Consider the following 19,797-nt stretch of genomic DNA (forward strand, 5'->3'; position numbering starts at 1 on the left):
AAGAACTCGCACACAAGTTGCCACACTGTGTCCCCACCACACTGTTGTAAATGCATCAAAACCTTTGCAGCCATGTAGGCCGGAATGGCATTTCAAAACATTCATGACGCTTTTTCCAGGTTGAAATGGCCTATGGGGCAGAGTAAAAACAAAGTAAAAAGAAGACAATAAAACACCACCTCTGACAGAGAGGTCTTTTAACCAAAACATTACCTTGGGACTCACAAACTATCACGGGCTAACTACGGAAAGTCCTCTAAGCCCTGCACCTCCTGTCCCAGCTGCCGCCTCGTGTGCCCCCATGCACAGATTGTGTGGGGCAGGGGCTGCTTTACAAGATGCACAGAGTGGCCAACACAATACTGGTGGGCCGTCTTCTTACTGCAGCTCTGGATGTTATTTAGTGGAAATAAAATAACGTTTGGCTTTCAGGAGAAAAATCACCCTTCATATTCACAGACTTTTTTTAATTTTCACCCAACTCTCCACTTCCTCCAGGCCCATCACAGTAGATGGGTGATAAACCAAGCTAATAGATAAATATGAAGTTTGCTTCACCATATAAATATTTTTCTTCCTCATTGTTTTGAATAGCAGTGTGAGAGGAGAGCAAATCTATAGCAAAGCTTTGAGTAACCTCACAACAAAGGGACAGACAGGCTGCAGATGTACTTAGTGGAACCTCATAGACTCCATAAATATAAAACAACACTGCCCTTTCGATTCTGTGCTAATAAGACACTTAAAAACATTCCACAATGGCAACCTTAGAATTATCTTGTCTGCTATCACTCATTTTTAAACAAGGTTCCTTTGGCATACAGCTTAGTTTCCATGCAAATGCACTGACTGATGTCTCTTATTTCATTTCATTTCATAGGCTTCTCTATTAGTCACAGGCTATTTACATAATGTGATGGAACTGGCACCTGGGTGGAGCTACTCTCCGTGCGGAATTCATTTCACCCTCACCTGGTGAGGAAAACTTGTTAATTCCCGTAGATGTAGGAACTCCAAAGTAAAGGTCAGAGGGACCTCACCACACCAACAGCATAAACCTTTGGGAGAATAATCAGTCAGTAAAAAGTCCCTTTTAAGGTATCCAGCCCTAATATTCCACTATTTGTAAAGAACAGCTTTATCAGTCCAACCTAGCAAGGCTGTCAGCGTGGCCTCATACCCTGTCCAGCACACATTCACATTTTGGCATTTCAGATGGCTTTCAGCGTCTTATCGCTTCCAGCTTTTTATTCACAGACTTTCCCGTCCGTGTGAGCAGGTCAAGTTCTCACGTACACCAAACGCACCGTGCACTCCTACGCTGGTTAGAAATCAGACTTAAAGATCTCCTCCTTGGGACTCATATCATCCATCTCAACCAACAGCAAATGTCTGCGTAAAACACGGCCTGCGCTTTCTCCCAAAATTGGCTCCCACTAGGGCGATTCCCGCAGACGCCGTCTGTCTCCAGCTCTTTGTAGGAGGGAAGCGCCAGGTCGCAGCACTCGGGCTGGAGAAGGGAGGGACTGTAGAAAATGTCACACTCCGGCGGTTTTGAATGCCACCATCCAGGCTAGTGACCATAAACGTGATGCTAAGAGAGCACATTCCCCAGAGGCATCCACCACCCTTGAGCTCTGCAGAACCTCCTGCCAACCAGCAGCACACCCCACGCCCGTCGGGCAGAAACCCCAAAACCTAAGGCGTACGAGGGTATAACCATATTTTGAGGTGCTCTTTATTAACTAAAACCAGCTAAAACTTTGGCCTGTGTTTAGGTGTGCATACATAACCATGGACGTACTGCGCTTAATCGTCAGTTCAAGTAAGCGAAGTCCCGTGACTGACTGGGAACGCAGGATTGCTGGCTTCTAATTAAAGATGAAGTTCAGACTCATTTAAAAGTTGGCCACAGAATTAGCACTGAATCCAAACGCAAAATCTGAGTTGACTGAAAGGTCATCAAACACAGGGAGATAATTACTGCTTGATGTTCCAGGAAACCCAAGTTCTGACACTAAATTTAAAAAAAAAAAAAAAAAAAAAAAAGGAAAAACAACAAGAAACACACACATGCTGGAAGCCTTTGATGAACGATAACAAGAAGTTTCTTTCTTTCCCGTCCCCATCACGCGAACAGACCAAGCATGGAGATACTGAGGGCATTATGCAAGAAAACCCCAACAACCACGTGAGCCTGAGCATCCTGTTAAACCTCACGTCTTTATTCATTGAATACCAAATATTTCAAGGGAAAACGAACTTTTTTTTTTTTTTGTTACTATCATTTACTTTGCTGACTCATCAACTTACAGAGTTGATTAGCTTTTGCTTACGCAACTTTGAGTCCTTACCTCCTTCCAAAAGGAAAATAGCGTACTACAATTCTAGGAGTACTCGAGCTGTGATAAAATGCAGTGTGGGGTCAGTGTTAAAATCCTTTCCGTATGTTTTTGAATGGAGGGCTCTGCAGCAGCTGTACAAAAAGCATTTGAGAACAGCAACAGCAAGTTATCAACAAAACCAAGTTACGAACAAAGACAAATTATGAACAGTCAAATTAATATAATCAAGAGTTACAGGACATCTGCTGCTAAGAAATAATAGCTGCTTCTTGTATTCTTGGAAAAGCTCAAAAAAACCAACTGCTGGTTTAATAATTAGGGCGGATTTAAAAACAGAGAATGACAGAGTCACTGAGGAGGGGAAGGGGCCTCTTGAGATCGTCTAGCCTAACCCCCCATGCTCAGTAAGACATAATGATTTTTCTTAAGTATAATAATAAATTTATCTAATTAAAACTTCAACAGACAACTGCTCCTGGGACAGCTGGCCACAGAGGAGCCATGAGGCTGTGCGGGTCCAGCAGTGCCCGCGTTTCTGCCTTGGCACGTCGCTTAACCACCGCTGACCTCCATGGCAAGCTTGGTGCCGGCTCCGGCTCAGTATCTCCCCACCCTGGAGGATTTATTTTTTTTTCTCCATCCCAGTTCATGTTGCTGGCAAACCGGGAGCTGATTTTTGTAAGAAAAAAAAATCAAAATTTCCCCGGTGGAGGCCACTCTGGCTGCCAGAGCGAAGGCAGCAGTGGGGAGGCAGCGGTGAGCAGATGTGATGCAGAGCCACCGACGAAGCAGGCAGGAGCCTGGTATGTCTGGGCAGATGTGCAAGGCAAAAATTAATTTTATTTTTTTCTTTTTTTATCCAACAGACCCAACCAGGGCTGAATTCAATAGAAATTAGTTTCTTGCCCACTTCATCTGTGGAATCATGATGGGTGTGGAAGCTAATGTTTCAGTACATGGTACCGACAGACAAAAAGAGACCAGCAGAACTGTCTTAGATGACCAGAATCCAGAGATCCTGCAAATTACAGGCATCTACATTTTATATTAAATATGTCAAATTTGCTTGTCAAATTTGATCCTCAGGAATACGCGTTGACCTTTTATACTGGCTTTATTTGTTTTACCCTCTAGAGCAATCAAGCTGGTCCCCGAGGCAGAAATTACTTGCATGCCACCTTTAGCACAATCAGATTAGCGCTGTGTTTACTCTAAAAGCCGAAGCCTCGGTGCAGTGACGAACCGAACGCTCAGCATTGAAATGAGATCGCCTGAACGCAGCACGCGGCCCGGCCCCCATTTCCAGCCCCGTCTTGGAGAGAGCCGTACTCACCATATGGTCCTCCTGCTACGCCTGTGCTATTTCTAGCTTCAAACACTGGAATTGGAATGGACAGATTTAAAAATAAGGCTTTGATCCCACCAAGATGTCCGCTGACCACACCTTAGACCTTTTTTGCCGGTAGTCAAACCAGCATTGTGTCACACACCCTTGAGATGGTCCCTCTTAGTCCCTTCATAACACAGGTTCACACACTTTGTTCTTTCTTACCCAATTCCTTACATCTAGTTTTACCTGCATTGCTTTCTCTCCTCCTCGCAAACCCACGTCCCTGGATTTGTACGTGCTTTGACTCTGACATTACTTATCCAGCTGGAAAGAAAGCACACCTATACTCCAGGCAATGAAATGACTCTTCCAACTTCTTGAAAGCCTCATGACACCATTTACCCAGCATCCACCATCAGTGCCAGGTGCCACTTCAGCACACACAGACCTCCCCGAGGACTGGCCGGTCCCGCGCCCAGCCCCCTGGGCACAGCTTCCAGTCAAAGTCTGGTGGAAAACCAGGGACTAACCACTTTGTCACGTGCAAAGTTGCCCACATCCCAGCGTCAGTTTTGGGTAATGCTAAAAATAAAACAACAGTTTACCTACATAAGTCAATCGATTTCTAGTTAATAGACCTCCCAGGACTTTTTGCTACACCAAACACTCCTTTCAAAGCAAATGATTAGGGCTGTATAAAAACCATCCTTTTTACTCTACTGTTCAGCATTTAGATTAATCTGCTAACTAGTTCCTACCATCTCAGCAGCCATTCTCCTGCAAAAGCGAACACTTAACAGTGCCAGTCAAAAAGCCTTGAAAGGCTTCAGTATTCTCAGGGGGCGACAGAGATAGAGAGGATCTCTGCGTTGCACAGCCGCTGACCATCCTAACTGCCCACAGCTGTGCCAAAACCAGAAATCTGACTTGCACAGCACCCACTTCAGTGCCCCGAGTACCTCATCAATTAACCACCTGGCGTGTAGGATCAAAGGTAGGAAATGCCTCGTTACCCAGGACGGTTACGCAGTGAGGAAGGTTTTACCCAAAACACACAGAAGAAATGGATTACTCCTGTCTCAGAGCTCATCACACATTTGTAGCCACACCAGGACAGAGCGCCTTCCAGTGCTCGGCTTGTTCTACCTGCATTTTCAGTTTCCCTCTCCCTCCTTCTCTCTACCACTCCTTTACTTACTGGGAAAGAGCAAAGATGAAGTTTCTCACAGTATTTAGCAAGAACACCTACATGATGGAACTGCTTTCCAAGTCCTTGGGCACCATTAAGCAAGCCATGGCCTTACTACCAGTGCAATCCCCGAGTACTGGGCTACCAAATACCAGACTCACCCTTTTCCTTCCAAGAGATTTTTGTCAGTATTATGATGTCCACAGCACATCTCAGACACTCCAGAAATAAGGATTTGTCAAAGGTACAAAAGGAAATAGTCCCAGGAACAGCAATACCTCAGGTGACACACCGACCATGTGCCAGCAGGGGACATAACAAACTCAGTTAAACACATGCAGGGCTTGCGTTCATATCATTCTCCTGGAGCCAAATTGAAGCCTGCTTTTCCTTGTCTGCTGTTTACTCCACCTAAGTGCCAAATGACATTAACATGAAGGCTCCCTGAAATTCCATCTCACTAACATTTAAAAATATGCTATTGATTGGTGCCTGTCTTGTGTCGGGACTTGTCAGCAAGCTGCTGTGAAGGACATGCGAATGAAGCGGGGCGCTCTTCAGAGACGTTCTGCTGCAGAAGGGGAAGGTTCGGAGCGCTCAGCAGCTAACTGCAGTTCCCAAAGGGATACGTACACTTTGGTAATTGAGATGATTCCAGTTTCCCAAGCCAGATGGCCAATTGATCTGATATCATAGAGCGCACGGCCAGACTTAAGCGGTTTGTCATGCCTCATTACACAGGCTGCTTCCATGTCTAGTCGCACATCTTCAGATCCTCTGGAGAAAAAAAGAGTAAAAAAAAAATAAAAATTACTCCCCAAACTGGCAGAAGATACAGGTACAGCAACACCCTTGTTAAAAACTAAGCCTTGAACCTTCTTAGGGAAATTAGTGTACTTCCATTGTCATAGGCAACTTTTCCCAGGCAAGTATTTTGCTCTTCAAATACTTCCAAAATGTGAAGTTGTTGGATGTCACAAAGAAACGACATTTACAGGTCAACTGCCTCATTTTAAGTGTCATGAAAGGTCAGGACAAACTCAGCTCTACATCACTGCCCGGGTCTACTTACTCTGCTTTGATTCCCACGGAGCAGCAGCCCGTGCTTGTTGGGGCAGACTGGGAGGACCAGCAATCCCTTTCTGCACGTTACTGGGAGGTGCCTGCAACACTTCCTGCACGAGCACTGTGTCAACTCTTCTTCCCAAGCACCCCAGACCTCTCAGTCTGCCAATTTACCACACCTTACACTGACTCTACTATAAAGTATAGTGAAAGCGTTCAGACACTCTATTCTCAATTAATTTATACAGCTGCATTTAGACAAAACCCCAAGAGAATCCAAACCTGCTGAGCTGACTGTCGAGTCAGCACGAGCATGAACTGCCTGAGCTGTCGAGTTCCACAATCACACTTGCCATTCCGCCAGTAAATCTGCAAGTCCCACATATTTTTCTCCTGCTGGCCTCCATGTAAACATGCAGAGCCTGACTTTATGAAACAATCAGATTTTTTCTTCACTCAGTTTTGAAAAGACGAAAGAAAAATAACCAAAATTCTTTCCCCATCTTACTCTTTTATTGTATTGACATTTTGTCTTTTTATCTCTGGAGACCAGGGTTAAAGTTCCAACTTGGTCACAAGTCACAGGACTTGATGGAATTGCTTCAGTCCCTAATACATTATTTGTCCACATCATAAAACTATTATCGCACAATCTGTCATTATTAGCCATTCCTGTTTGGCCAAGGCAGCAGGTTGTATTGGTCACACCTGAAGTACAGGCTGGGCTGGGCAAGTTAGCTAACACAGCAACTACCTGCACAAGGCATCCCTTTAGCTAGGGGAATTGTCCCCTTTTTCAAAAAAGAACCACATCTGCACAGAATTTCAGTGGAGTGGTTATTTCATAGGTATATTTCCTGCTAGACTTTTATGGGTACAAACTATTTTTTGCACTGGAGAAAATCAAGGCAGTATTATGCTTAGATTGTATCTAATTAATTTTTCATACTAAGAACCTTATCAATGCCAGATGGCTGGTACGTGGCCATTTAGAAAGCAGAAGGCATTAGTCAGAAAAAAACCAAAGCCCTCAGCTTCGTCCGCTGCGCCCCCTTTTCACCTAGGGCCTTGCTAGTTGAATTGTATTATATACCTTTGAACAGGGAAATAATCTGAGAGGAGCGTGAATCTTTATGATTTTAACGCATCCATTTCCCTAGCCTTCAGAATTATTCTTTCCCATTCAAGCCAAGGGTAAAATACAGGAGCCCAGAATATTAACCCCTGAGTTACCTTTTGCTAGGTTAAAAGATCTTTGGGTGGTCTTCATCACCACCTAACTTGGGGCCATTGAGAAAGACACACAGGGAAACGGGCTGCTGTGGCTCCCATTGTCACCTTCCAGGTACATTTTGCCAGCTGGCAAAGGACGAGCATCCCCACCAGGACAGCCGGGCAAGGGACAGAGAGCGCTGCTGAATCCAGCACAACCGCAATCAGACTCGGTGTTTGTCACTGCTAGTGCAGGGAGGAGCAAAGCCCCCGTCTCCCTCCTGCGCAGGTGAAGCCGGGGCTTACACAAACAGCGCAAAGGCATTTCTGTCCTCTTTACGCCAGGCTACCCGCTGGCTAACATTTGCCAGAACGTCACAGGAAAAGGAAAAAAAAGGCTCCTTAATTATAGTCCTTCTGTTGTTCGACTCAGGGGTTTTATTAAAAGGAAAAAAGCATGGAGAGCAGCTAATCAGCTGCTCCTAACAAATAAAGTTCTGGAGATTGATTTTTCAAGTGATTAGCGGTGCAAACACGCATTCTCACAACTCAAAACTTTTGCATTTTTATCCAACGGCTATTTTCATTAACCAAGAAAGGATCAGAGAGGGACAGTTAGCAGCCAATACTAGCCTCAAATACTAATGGCTTTTTTACCGCAGCACAAAAACCTATGCTGCAGCTTTGTTTCCACAGTCCCAATAGCTCCGGAGGTTCCATAAGCAGCTTTAATTAGAAGCAAAAGCTGTTGCTGTACCTTTGCACATATGATTCTTTCATGACAAAACATCACTGGCTGGATAAAATGCCATTCAGCTTCACACAGGCCATTCACCATCTCCAGCAGCACTTAGCACTGTTGCCCCCATGCTCGAGTTAGAAGCTCTAATGACGGAGCAGAGCAGCTGCCAGCAACTTATGAACTGAAATAGGAGTTGAAATAGCTTAGAGACAGATGATACACCCTGAAGGGAGCTAACAATAAGCGTGGTGGCATCAGGCAGCCTGTATTTTTGCTGTGCTTCTTCCCATACCTGCTAGTCTCTCGAGGTACTGAGCACTCGCAGCTGACTGTGCTGCTGGGACTGGGAGCGCCAGGTCCAGGTAAAGCCAAGCCTCAAAAATTACAGTCTGTGTTCTATGGGATCACTAACTAGATTTAGTTTAAAGCTCCAAAAAGGCCAGCTTTAATAAAGTAATCGCTTGTCTACCACTTGTTGCCTAATTTCATTAAGACAAAAGCAATACAAGTTTCACCAGTGACAACGTATTTCTGAGCAATAGACTAGACGGGGAAAATGTGTTTGCTCCCACAAACAACTAATACATTTCCACCTCCCTGGACCCATATACACTGGTGACAGGAGATGGATTTTTTTATTCCCTTGTGCTCCTTTTCACCAGCCATACCCAAGAGAACAGGCTGGATGAGCTTTGCTGCCTACAACCTGAAGAGAAAACAACAGGGGATTCTCCTTCTCCCAAACATGAGTTTCTGTGTCGTTCCCAAACACCAGTCCAAAATCCTCTGGACGGCAGCAAGTTAGCGTTTGTAAGAATAGGTGAGAAATGCACGTGCGAAGCTAAACACAGCAGTGTGTAAAGCAGCTACGCTGGGGAGTGAGAGACTCTCAAGCCATGCTTCATCTTGCCAAGTGGAAACTGCAGACAAGGAGAGACTGGTTGGGCTCTCACCCCCGGGAGGCTGCGTCCTGCCTCCTCCATGGCTTCTCCTTCACACAGCACAGCCTGGCTCACCCTCCCTGCTGTGAAACGCCTCTCTGGCACTTCTCCACTGAAATGGTCCTGACACACTGTTGGATGTGATTTCAGACTCCAAAGATGGATGGCAAAGTCCCAGGTGGACAGCGGGCCAGCCCTGCCCGCACCGCAGCAAGGACCTCCACAGGCCCCCAGAGGAGTTAAAATGCCCCAAACTCATATTGGAAGACAAGATATTCCACCATCAAGGAAATACATTTAGGCTGTGAATACTTTGGTTTCCAGCAGCTGGAGAGGGAGAAGAAGGGGAGCTGATGCTTTTAGTTCATCCTCACCAAAGCAACCTTAGTCTTGCTTAACACAGAGACAGTTTATGGCAGGTCTTAGATTCTATTCTTTCAACCTCTTACAGCTTCCAAGATGCAGCATTAATGCCCCGGGAAGGCAGAAGACTCTGAATTAAGGGCCTGGTTGTCACGCGAGTTGTTACAGCCCTCCCACTTTCACCCACTGGGCTCTCATTACAGAGCACCACAGGATATTCACTTACACCGACGACTGGAGCGTCACAGCGTTCTGGCAGAGTGATTTTTCCTCTAGTCAAATGCCATCATTTACAATTAGTGCAGTTGCTCAGGACACTGTTACCAAACCTGCAGTTAACAATTACAATTAACTGTTGGTGATGGGAGAAGCATGGATTAAAGCACTGTCTATACATCACACAGATCCGTATAAACTACTCTTCAGAAAGACATTTCATGCTGTATCTGCAAACCCAGCCTTTTCATTGCACTGCGGTTCATCCACTCCTGCACAGGGATTAGAGCAGGTCGGTGGGACCAGGACAGAATGTGACTATATGAGTTTGTCCCTGCCCAAGATTTGGGGCTCCTAGATCACCTTCTCAGGCCTCCAGGGTGAGCTGGTCTCATAGAGATCAGTGAATTCTTTCCAGTCTCAATCCCAGGTTTGTTTTTCCTCTCCAAACTGCCCGCACAAGAAGCTCTTAGACCAAAATTTCACTCCCAAGAAAAGTTTTGCCCCAGTGCAGAGCAGCTGGAAAGCCACATACAGTTGTTTCCTAAGAATTGCTCTCCTGAGGAGAAATCCACTGCCTAATTTGGGGCCGTCACAAAATTCCATGTGCCCCAACCTCCGCTTTCTGGCCCTTGGCACTGATGGTGGAAGCCAGAACTGGCAATAGCCATTGATAGTTTTCTGGACCCTGAATTACACTAGACATTGGTGCAACGTATCCACTTCTTCTTCCCCTTATGGAGCTTTAAAATCATAAAAGTATAGATGAATACAATACGGGACCTGAAAGTAAAGGTTGACTCTTCGTGCTTACACAGGCTCAGAGATAATCTCGCTGCAGTTCTCAGTGGAATTAATTCATGCACTGTGTGCACATAGTGTTACCAAGATATGAGAAGGAACGCATTACATAAATACACATTTATCGTAGGGAGTGGAACAGCTGAGACTAATTTTCATTTTTGCTTCTGCACTTAGATATGCTTTGTAGATATTTTCCTTCAGCACGTGATTCAATCCATCACAATTAAAGTAACACAATGTAATCTTTCCTTTGATTTAATTGTTCCCCTTCTGCCAGATATACAAGTTCAAAATACATTCAAAGTAATATTTAAAATAGAAAGATTATTTTCAAAATTAGTACAAATCTCCTAATGGGTTCAGAATTACATGCTGGGAGTCTTGCAATGCATTGATTTTTGGTACTTAATTTTAAAAGATTTCCAAAGTACGTCAGCATGAATCTGAGCTGATATTTCCCAGGGAACTCTAATGGACTTGGGTATTCAAATCCCTCGGAAGATCAATCTCCAAGACCAGGCTGGACGGGGCTTTGAGCAGCCTGGTCTAGTGGGAGGTGTCCCTGCCCAGGGCAGGAGGGTTGGAACTAGATGATCTTTAAGGTCCCTTCTAACCCGAACCATTCTTTTATTCTATGATTCCTGTGCGCTGCTGCAAACGCTCTCCTTCCCAGAGCTGCCCTCTCAGATCCAGGACGGTGCCACAGCCCACGGAGGACGGAGCCCTGCCTCCTCGCAAGGCAGCAGCCCACGGCATCTGCATCTCATGTACTTACACAGCTCAGGAGCAAAGCTCTAGGAAAGGTCACAAATACAAGGTCAGAAGGAGAGACACATGGAAAGACACCAAGCAGAAATTCAGATGGTGTCCATTTCTCTGACCCTCAGGGAGAGGCAATGAAGTTACGAAGCCAAGCTACATGCCCCAGCAACTTTGCTCGCTGCTAGCTTGGGCAGATCTGACCTGACAATTTAAAAGCTTTTACCAATAGTTCCATAAGCTTGCCCAAGGTAAAGCATATGTACATACAAATACGCTTGTTAAATAGCAAACAAGAGCTATGCTCAGAGCTTTTGCACTCTCCTGTAACCAGGAGACAAGTGAGGAAGAGCAATTCAACATCACCCCAATTAATGAATGGGATTTCTTCTGTCCCTTCCTTCTATCTTCCATGTCCTGATTTTGTTTTCAACTCCCTTCCCTTGCTGTACCTCCTGAATGTTTAGTTTCACGTCCAGGCTCTGCAATGGAGAAATGCCAATGTTGATGCTTCCTAGGGGAAGAACTGAGGACTACTTAGCATGGGACAGATGAACACTTTCAGCAGGGACACCAAGTACTGGAGCGCACTTGGTGTCCCTGCTGACATCCTCAGATTGCAGAGCCACTGGCAATAATTTTAGTGGAAATGGAATGCACCACCACTATAAGGATTTAAGTTTTCATTAGCTGTTGACACAGGGTTTTATACCAGCAGTAGCACTGTTTTGTCAAGAACCCTTCCCGAGTAAGTGATTCAAAGGAAATGATTACCCAAAGGAAGCTGTAAGTGTCCACATCATGGTGAAGCCCTTGCCATTCCTCAGCACAGCCATCCCAGAGCTCTCTAACTACTCAGCACGACAAGGATGCTAAAATCACCAACATGTTCAAACCCTTACTGTAGCAGGTATGCAGCCAGACCTGGAAAATAGCCTCAGAAAAGAAACTGGTGTAAAAGGAGTAAAAACTCACAAGTTGTTTTTTTCCCATTTTCAAACGTCTCCCTGTGTCTGGCAGGCAGAAAGCAGCGGGCAAGCACATGCAATGGGCTTTAGAGGGTCAGGATGGGAACAAAAGTCAGTAACGTCCTCCCAGCTCACTGTCCACCCAGCTGAGCTTACACAAAAAGCAATGCTGCTCTGTCCCAGGCGGACTGGGGTATTTCTGTGTCACATTGCACCACCCGGTACAAACCTGTCCTGGAGGACACCAGCATTGCTGCACATCACCTATGAGCATAGGCCGGTGAGGAAAGGGTCCCTGTTCTCACACTCAGGTGGGCTGGAGCAGGGGTTGGGGTCCCAAACCTCTCCCTTTCATTCTCCGCACACTGAACGATGCAAGTGAGCCGGGATGGCAAGGCAGTAACGGACGGCCAGCAGACGGAGAATTGGCTATTTTCAGCACTCAGCGACTTGCTGAGAGTGAGACGTGGCTTTTGGAGTTGATCTCCACCCCAAACTGGCGTCAGTGGAGGAGCAAGCTGACCAGACGTGCACTAATGGATCAAAAGGCCTGTGTCTCTCCTGCTTCACATATGAACTGAGGACCATTCTGCACAGAACCACTGAATACAGTTATTTACACCAGCGTTGCAAGATCTAGACCCTTTGTCTCCATACACCGAGTTACTTCACATAGCTGTTCTATGCCAATTAAAAATTGCCTAATTCTTTACTTATATACTCATAAATTAATACATCAGAACTCATGTTGTTACTTTTCATGTACACGTTACTATTAGTCTGTCCCACCCAGAGACTTGGAGCTAAAGGAAATCTTTCATGTTTAAATCAACGAAAGGTTTTCCCCTCATCTTCAACAGAATTAAATGAGACTCTCTATTGCATTGTGACACTGACTGTGACACGATGCATGTTAGTATGTGCATCAAAACATAACAGCATAGCAAATCCTGTTAGAATAGAGCCTTATCAAAGAAATGATTGACAGGAAATATGTTCTCCAAAAATAACCACAGTGTTTGCTCCTGGCACTCACACAAAGGATATCTTTGAGCCACAGCTCCTATCTTTGCCAAGTGAAAAACACAGAAAGACTATTTTTTTTCCCCATTTTAATTGTACATATGACATTTAAAAAAATAACATCAACATATTTTAAAGAGAATTTTTACTTTTTGATGTATGTTTATTATTTTCTATAACACAGTGACAATATATAAACAAAGCAAATTAGCAATGATAGAGCAAGCTAACAGAATCTGTGCATCAATTTAATGCTCACTTGCACAAAGGAAATAAGCAGGGACGTGAATCTTTCTAAAATACAGGATGGACACAAGGAACCATCTATATGGTTTGAGCTGCTAGAAAACTAAAAGCATGTCATAGCAGTTATAACTTTGTGAGGTCTTTAACTACAATTTCTTCTGCTTATTCCTGTAATCACAGCTTACCTCTTTCTAACAGAATGTGCGTGACAAGCTTTCTCTGTGCTTCTGCCACCTCCAAGCCATAGAAATAATTAAGAAGCAACCTCATTTACAGCAGGTGTGAATAAGGTGTTTGTTGAACGCAGGGCTGTTAATGATGTAAAGGTTGGGGCCACAGCCACAGTGAGAACCGAGTCACCCAGACAGACAGGCTGCTAGGCCAGGTTAAAATAGGGGCTAAAATTCCTGGTCATGGCCATCACGTACCCACACGCGGTCCTGGCCAGGGGAGCTGACAAAGCAGCTCATCCCCTCCTGCGACTTCACCAAGCTGCTGCCTGAACCAGCCCCTGAGGGTGCTGGTCTGTGCCCACCCCGGGTGATACAGAGCTGTGTCCCACCCATCAGCCACAAAGCAGGAATCAGGTTATTTTTTTGTTTGTTTCTTTGGCCGCAACCCACGGCAGCAAGGCACCGAAGATGAGGAGGAGAATTACAGGAGGAATTATAGCCACTAGCGGCCTATTAAGTTGCTTGCTGGGTACTTCTAGCGCCAGTTCCTAATGTTTCAGGCAAAAGCTTGAAGCTGCCATCAGTGAAGCACTGAAACTTCCCAGCTTTCCTCCAAGCTCCCAGAGCAGCATCTCGCTTACAAGAAGGACCCCCACGGACTGCACCGGTCTCCCTCTCAGTAGCCACAGGCAATGTTGACTTGCCCCCGTATTGTAGAGCTTCCTCAAATGGGCTCGATCTCATAGTCCTTACTTGGACACTTGTTCTATTAATTTTAGCCAGGCTATTTGGGATTAAACACAAAACCTTCCCAATTTGCATCTTCCTTGTGATGCAGGGGACAGCAACAGCCACTGCACACTGACAGCTCAGCTGGGACATGTGCAAGTGTGGATTTGTGGACTGCAAGTAGATGCTAGGGACTTGTAAATCAAAAAGAATAAAAAACCTCCAAACAAAACAAAACAAAAAAACCACAAATCAAAACAAACAAAGCCCCCACAACTCTGCTGTGGCCTTAATTTCACAGCTTAAATGCACAATAATATTTCACCTGCTCGTTACAAGCTGTAAGATGTTCTGCTGAAGTTATTTGTGGTTTGCCTGAACAGGCACAGAGTGCTGGTGCCATCTGCTGTTTGCTGGGTATTGGCAGGCAAGCCCAGGCAAATCAAATAACAACAAAAGAAAATTACTTGATAAATTAATATCTGGCATAAATGAAAATCCGTCAGATGCCTGGGGGTCTCCTGTGGCAGTTTAAGGAAAACAGGGTTTTAGACAAGATTGATTTACATGGGAAATATCACAAGCAAATCCCTGCTGACACAGTCCTTAAGGCCTCATGAAATCAGACACAACACCCTTATAGAAGTAAAGTGCGGGATAAAAACAGAGACACACACTTACTTGTAGGGCTGAAGGTACTTTTAGCTTGCTCAGTTACTTTTAGCTCCTCAGCCAGAAGCATGACTCTTGGAGCTCAGAAACCCAGCAGTCCGGAGGAGGAAGTACCAAGGGCTGTACCTAAGAATGTATCTACTTTTAAGGACACACAGAACCAGATGCACATATAAAACCCAGACAGAAACCCCTCCTGCTCTCATCCAGCGCCTCCACCGAAGGCACTGCCAGAGGCTTATGACTCCCTACCCTTCATGCCATTGCCTGCCACCTTCCAACCTCTCCTGGAGCCTTCCTCAGCCACCCTCTTCCTCGCATCCCCCAGCCGAGCCACTCCTGCTTTTGGGACCCCCTCATCAGGGGCTGGAGGTGACAGATCCCCAGCGAAGCAGGTCCCGGCTGCCCTGTCAGGGAAGGTGCTGCCTTGTGACAACGTGGCTGGTCAGCAGCAAGGCTGAGCACTGGGACATGTCTGCCCAGCGTGGGGACAGGGCACCAGCCCCGTCCCTGCCAGGGTGAGGACAGGAGACTATCGCAGCCAGTGACTGGGGGACTGGAAACACAACCGCTTGCCCCACTGCCTTTTCAAGATGCTCGGTTTGTGTCCAGACCTGATACAGAGACAGCAGCTCACAAGATAATTGTTTGACAAGGGAGGATATTATTTTGCTGGGGCCCAAATCACCTGCTTTGTATGAGAATCATTCCCACTGTCCTTCCAGAGAGTTATTTATACTGACAATTGTGCTCTGCCTTAAGCATTTAAGCTTGCTGTCCCATCAGAAAACAGGTTTCATGCTAGATAAAGTGCCTCTTCCTACCCGTACCAGTCACTAAACGCTGATAAAGTGTGCTATGCCATACAGAGAAGGCGGGTAGAATATTTCTGGCAGGGCACAGACAATGTAATTTTCAAATGTCCTTGCTTATGGGCATTGAAGCCTGCAGACGTGAGGGCCAGAGGTGCTTGTGTGGCCATCAAGAGAGCTGCAGCTGTTGGGATGGCATTCGGAATATGCAGAGGGAGCTTCTGCCAGAGCTAAAAACAGAAAGCCTGGGCGGCGTGAGCAAAGTGCAGGCGATCTGCATGCTCCATTTGTTCTGACCATCTCTGGCTGAGGCACGCCAAAAGGAAAAGTCTCTGCTTTTACCCATTTTCTCTGCCTCAACAAATGGACTCTGTTCTCCTAAGCACCAAAGGGTGCCAATTTTAAGACCACTGCCACAATGGGAAACGGAACATCAGATCACGATGAACGCAATCTTTTCTGCTCTAGCATGTGGCTTGCTTAGGGAAAGGCCAGGATAAAACATCCCGCTCTGGAAATATCTCAGTTCCAGCTGGATAAAACCTAGACCACATCCATGGGGGAAACACACATACATTTTTGACATATTTTGTGGAGCCTGTATCATGATGCAGCCAGCAGGGGTTTGGTAGGACCCAGTCTGGGGGCACATCAGTACACTGCCTCTGTAGATATCAGGGTATGGGTCCTATGCAGGACTGGCAGACACCCAACAATGTTCACCACTCCTCAAATTGCCTACAGATAAGTCTGTATAGCCCAGATTGGCACAGGTTTAAGTTACAGTGGAAAATATATTAGATATGTCAAAATATCTGAGGCTAAACCCAAGGGAATGCTGCCAGAAAGCATAGCTGTAAGATCATCCAATAAACGGATGCCTCAAGGCATCGTATAGTAACGTCTCTACTGCAACACTGTGAGTGAACTTTAATTTGAGGCTAGTCAGTCTCCCCATTAAAATGCTGCTCCTGGGATTCTGCATGTGGAGACCAAGCAGGCACCTCTGCTAAGTTGCTTTCAGAAGTTAATGCCGACGGATGATGGAGGACATCTGCCAGCAATGCCACTTTTGTTATGAAATAACACGGTTCCAAATTACTCCTGCTCACCTGCAATCCTTTTCCATCACACTTGCTCAATCCCCTTGAAGTCTACAAACATGTACCAGCATAATTTATAAGAGTATTTGCCTAACAGCGACAGCAGCAGAGATAATTTACACCAAGATACCCACGATAAGCACCTAGACTAAAACTAGCAGTCTGTCTGGTTCAGTGAGAACATCAGATCTTCAGTGGAACAGTAAGTAACGGCAGGAGAAAGGTGAAATGTGTCCTGTTGTCCAAATATTGCCCTCATGTAAACCTGCATTGCTGCTCTGAAGCCAGAGGAACTGTACCCATCCAAACTTGGGCTTGGACCAGTATGCTATCAAAGATGGAGACAGCCCAACAATTGCTGCTCTCAGACAGGCTTGGTTGAGTTTAATCAGCCAGACTTGGCTGAGTCTACTGGTGAGTCCAGTTTCAGACAGGTTTGACTAAGTGTAGTCAGCCAAACTTGGCTGAGTCTATTGGTATTTACCACCCACTTGGAGACCTCAGTGGTGAGAAGACAGGAGGGAGGGCTTGGGGAGCCTCCCAGCACACACACTCACTCCACCGCCCCTGGACCACAGGCAGGCTGTGACAGCGTCTGGCAATGACACCTCTGCGTGACTTAAACCTGCCCAAGTCTCTCCTCCTCTGTTCGCAGATGATTACTTTTAACTTGCAATCATGTTCATTGCACTTCGCTGAGGATCTCTTAGTGGAAGAGCCCTGACTATTACCAGCATTGGGCACCACCACCTTCAAACACATACCACAGGCAGATGGAGAAGACTGTCCTTAAACACCTGTCTGCTCAGCGTCCTCTCTGCCAGCAGCTGGCCTCAACCAGCCTCTGACTACCAGAGGTAAACCACTCTTTGGGGTGATCCCCAGCTGGGGCTCCTCTTCTCTCCCGAAATTCACAGCACCGCCAAGCTCCCTCCCTATCCCAAGCTCCCTTGTGACATGAACACCAGCTTACGCTCAGCTGCTTCGTGCAAGAGTGGGAAGATGTGCTGGATTTCCTCACAAAAGTGAGAAGTTTCTGCCTGAAGTCTGAATCCAGCCAGAAGAATTAATTCAATTCTTACTGTGAAAACTACCCTAGACACCAACTTGCCAGTGAAGATACCTGGTTTCTCCACACGGCAGATTCATTCATTTTCACACCAAGACCATTTGTTATCTACATTCCTCCATTCAGAAAACCCTTTTGGAAAAATAAAAATTAAAAAAAAAAATAAAATCACTACTCATCTGTCTCAGAGTTTGATGCGGTATAAATTGAAATACCATTTCAGAAGCGCCTGGCGAAGCTCTTCAGGAAGAAGGGCCCCAGCATTTGTGGCCTTTGCGCCAGCTGCTTTTCCATTTTGGGAAGGGTTTAAGATGGCTGGAATAGCCAGTCTCTTCCCACCAGCCCTGCATTCAAGCCGGCGTCAAAAGTTCATCTGATAATTACCCCATCAAGAGGTGAATAATAGTTTCAATTCCTTGGGCTAGATTATCTAGCTAGAGGATCCAAGTAAATCCCATTGACTTGCGGCAGAGTTGCTTGTCCACAGGAGGTGCGCAGCAGCTCTCCTGGAGGTCCAGACCCTGCCTCAGAGGTCTTCAAGCACAGATGCGAACAGGAGAGGCACAAGACTGCCAAAGGAAGCAGGCGCGAGCAGGTGCAGCTCCCAGAGCATCCCTATACCATAGTCCGTGCTGGAGGGGAGGATCCACACGTCCTCAGGCCCAGATGGCCTTGATACAATTTGCAGTGACAAAAAAAATTATATAGCCATTAATAGCAGTGCCAGGAAAGAGGCTTTAGCCAAAAGTAATTTATACCTTTTTGCACAGCTTCTGGGACTCGGCATGAATGAAGCAGGCAGGGAACTGCAAAAATTTAGGAGCCTGTGCTTGCAGGAAACCCAGCTGCAAGTCATATTTTCAAAGTGGGAATCTGGGGAAGACATCCAGAAGCCCACAAAAGGTAACTGATTCAGCATACCTGAGACTGCTCAGTAGGGCTTCGCAAAGCAGCTGGGTTATTTGCATGGGCACAAAACTGATAAGGGCTGACAATGCCAAGACTGAACGGTCTAACACCCCGTTGGCCTTCAGCTGTGGAAGTGCAGTGCTATGGTAGAAGATAAGATCCAATTTGTTTATAAACACTTTCAGAGTGATAGGCGGCTTTGCTTGGGTATGGCTCATCCTACCCTTTATGCTTCTACACAAAGCAATTCCCCCAAACGAGCTGTTAACTGGTGTTTTGCAGCACAGGAATTTCCAGGTAAAACTTGCTGCACTAACACTGGCCACTGACACCACCCTGCACTTCAGAAATGCCCTCACTCCAGCTCCTCCCCTACCTGGTACCTCGCTGAATGATGCGCCTTGCTTGAAATTTAAGCTCATAATGGCACTGTGCTTCTGCCATCATCAAAATATTACTTCAGCTCCCATGAGCTTTACGCAGCTCTTCTACCAAGTCTGGAGGATGCTAATGTGAAACTGTTTAAGTCAGCAAGACATAACGCTGGCTCCACCGACCCAAGCTATCCTTCTGCATTCCTCAGCATTCGGGGAAGGGGGGTAGCTCAGGTTTTCTTTATATCCCAAGTGAATAGGAAATTCTTCACATTCCAGATCTCTATAAGAGTCCTGCTTCTAATGAAGTTTTGCTACACTTCTCTTTCTTGGCCCTTTTTCAATGTAGAGACTCACAATCAACCTGAGCTGGCGTCTTTCCAGCACTCAGAACTACTAGCATGATAAATTATAAGCAACTACAGATCTGGCCACCATTGTATCTCACAACAGTGGACCTGTTTTGTTCCAGCTAATGGTGCTGTTCTGTTGACTTTCAAACATGCTGGGGAGAATAAATTGCTGCAGTTTATTCCCATACAGCTGACATTCCCGCCATGCCATCACTCACAAGCAGGGATCTGAACATTAGAAATGTAACCCACCACCCCAGACAGCCTTCAGTCCTCGGAGGGGAGTCAGTGGAGAGGAGATTCCACTTCAAGACTCAGCGCTGACTCAAGCTGCTGGCAGCAAGAGCCCCAAAACCAAACCGATGGCTTAGAGAGGTAAGTAACGCTTTAATTTCTAGTG

The 19,797-nt window shown here is 45.9% G+C and overlaps 1 long non-coding RNA gene across 1 annotated transcript; it reads right to left on the reverse strand.

Annotated features, from left to right (window-relative positions):
• Positions 1-5: 5 nt before the first annotated feature.
• LOC141749783 (uncharacterized) lies at positions 6-14,861 on the reverse strand. The gene is made up of 7 exons (XR_012589478.1): positions 14,787-14,861; positions 5,498-5,641; positions 3,679-3,723; positions 2,355-2,476; positions 1,805-2,017; positions 973-1,058; positions 6-130 (listed from the first exon to the last, which is right to left on the reverse strand). It is a non-coding gene; the product is annotated as an uncharacterized LOC141749783 (long non-coding RNA).
• Positions 14,862-19,797: the final 4,936 nt, after the last annotated feature.

The sequence above is a fragment of the Larus michahellis genome, chromosome 11, assembly GCF_964199755.1.
Source record: "Larus michahellis chromosome 11, bLarMic1.1, whole genome shotgun sequence".
NCBI lineage: Eukaryota > Metazoa > Chordata > Aves > Charadriiformes > Laridae > Larus > Larus michahellis.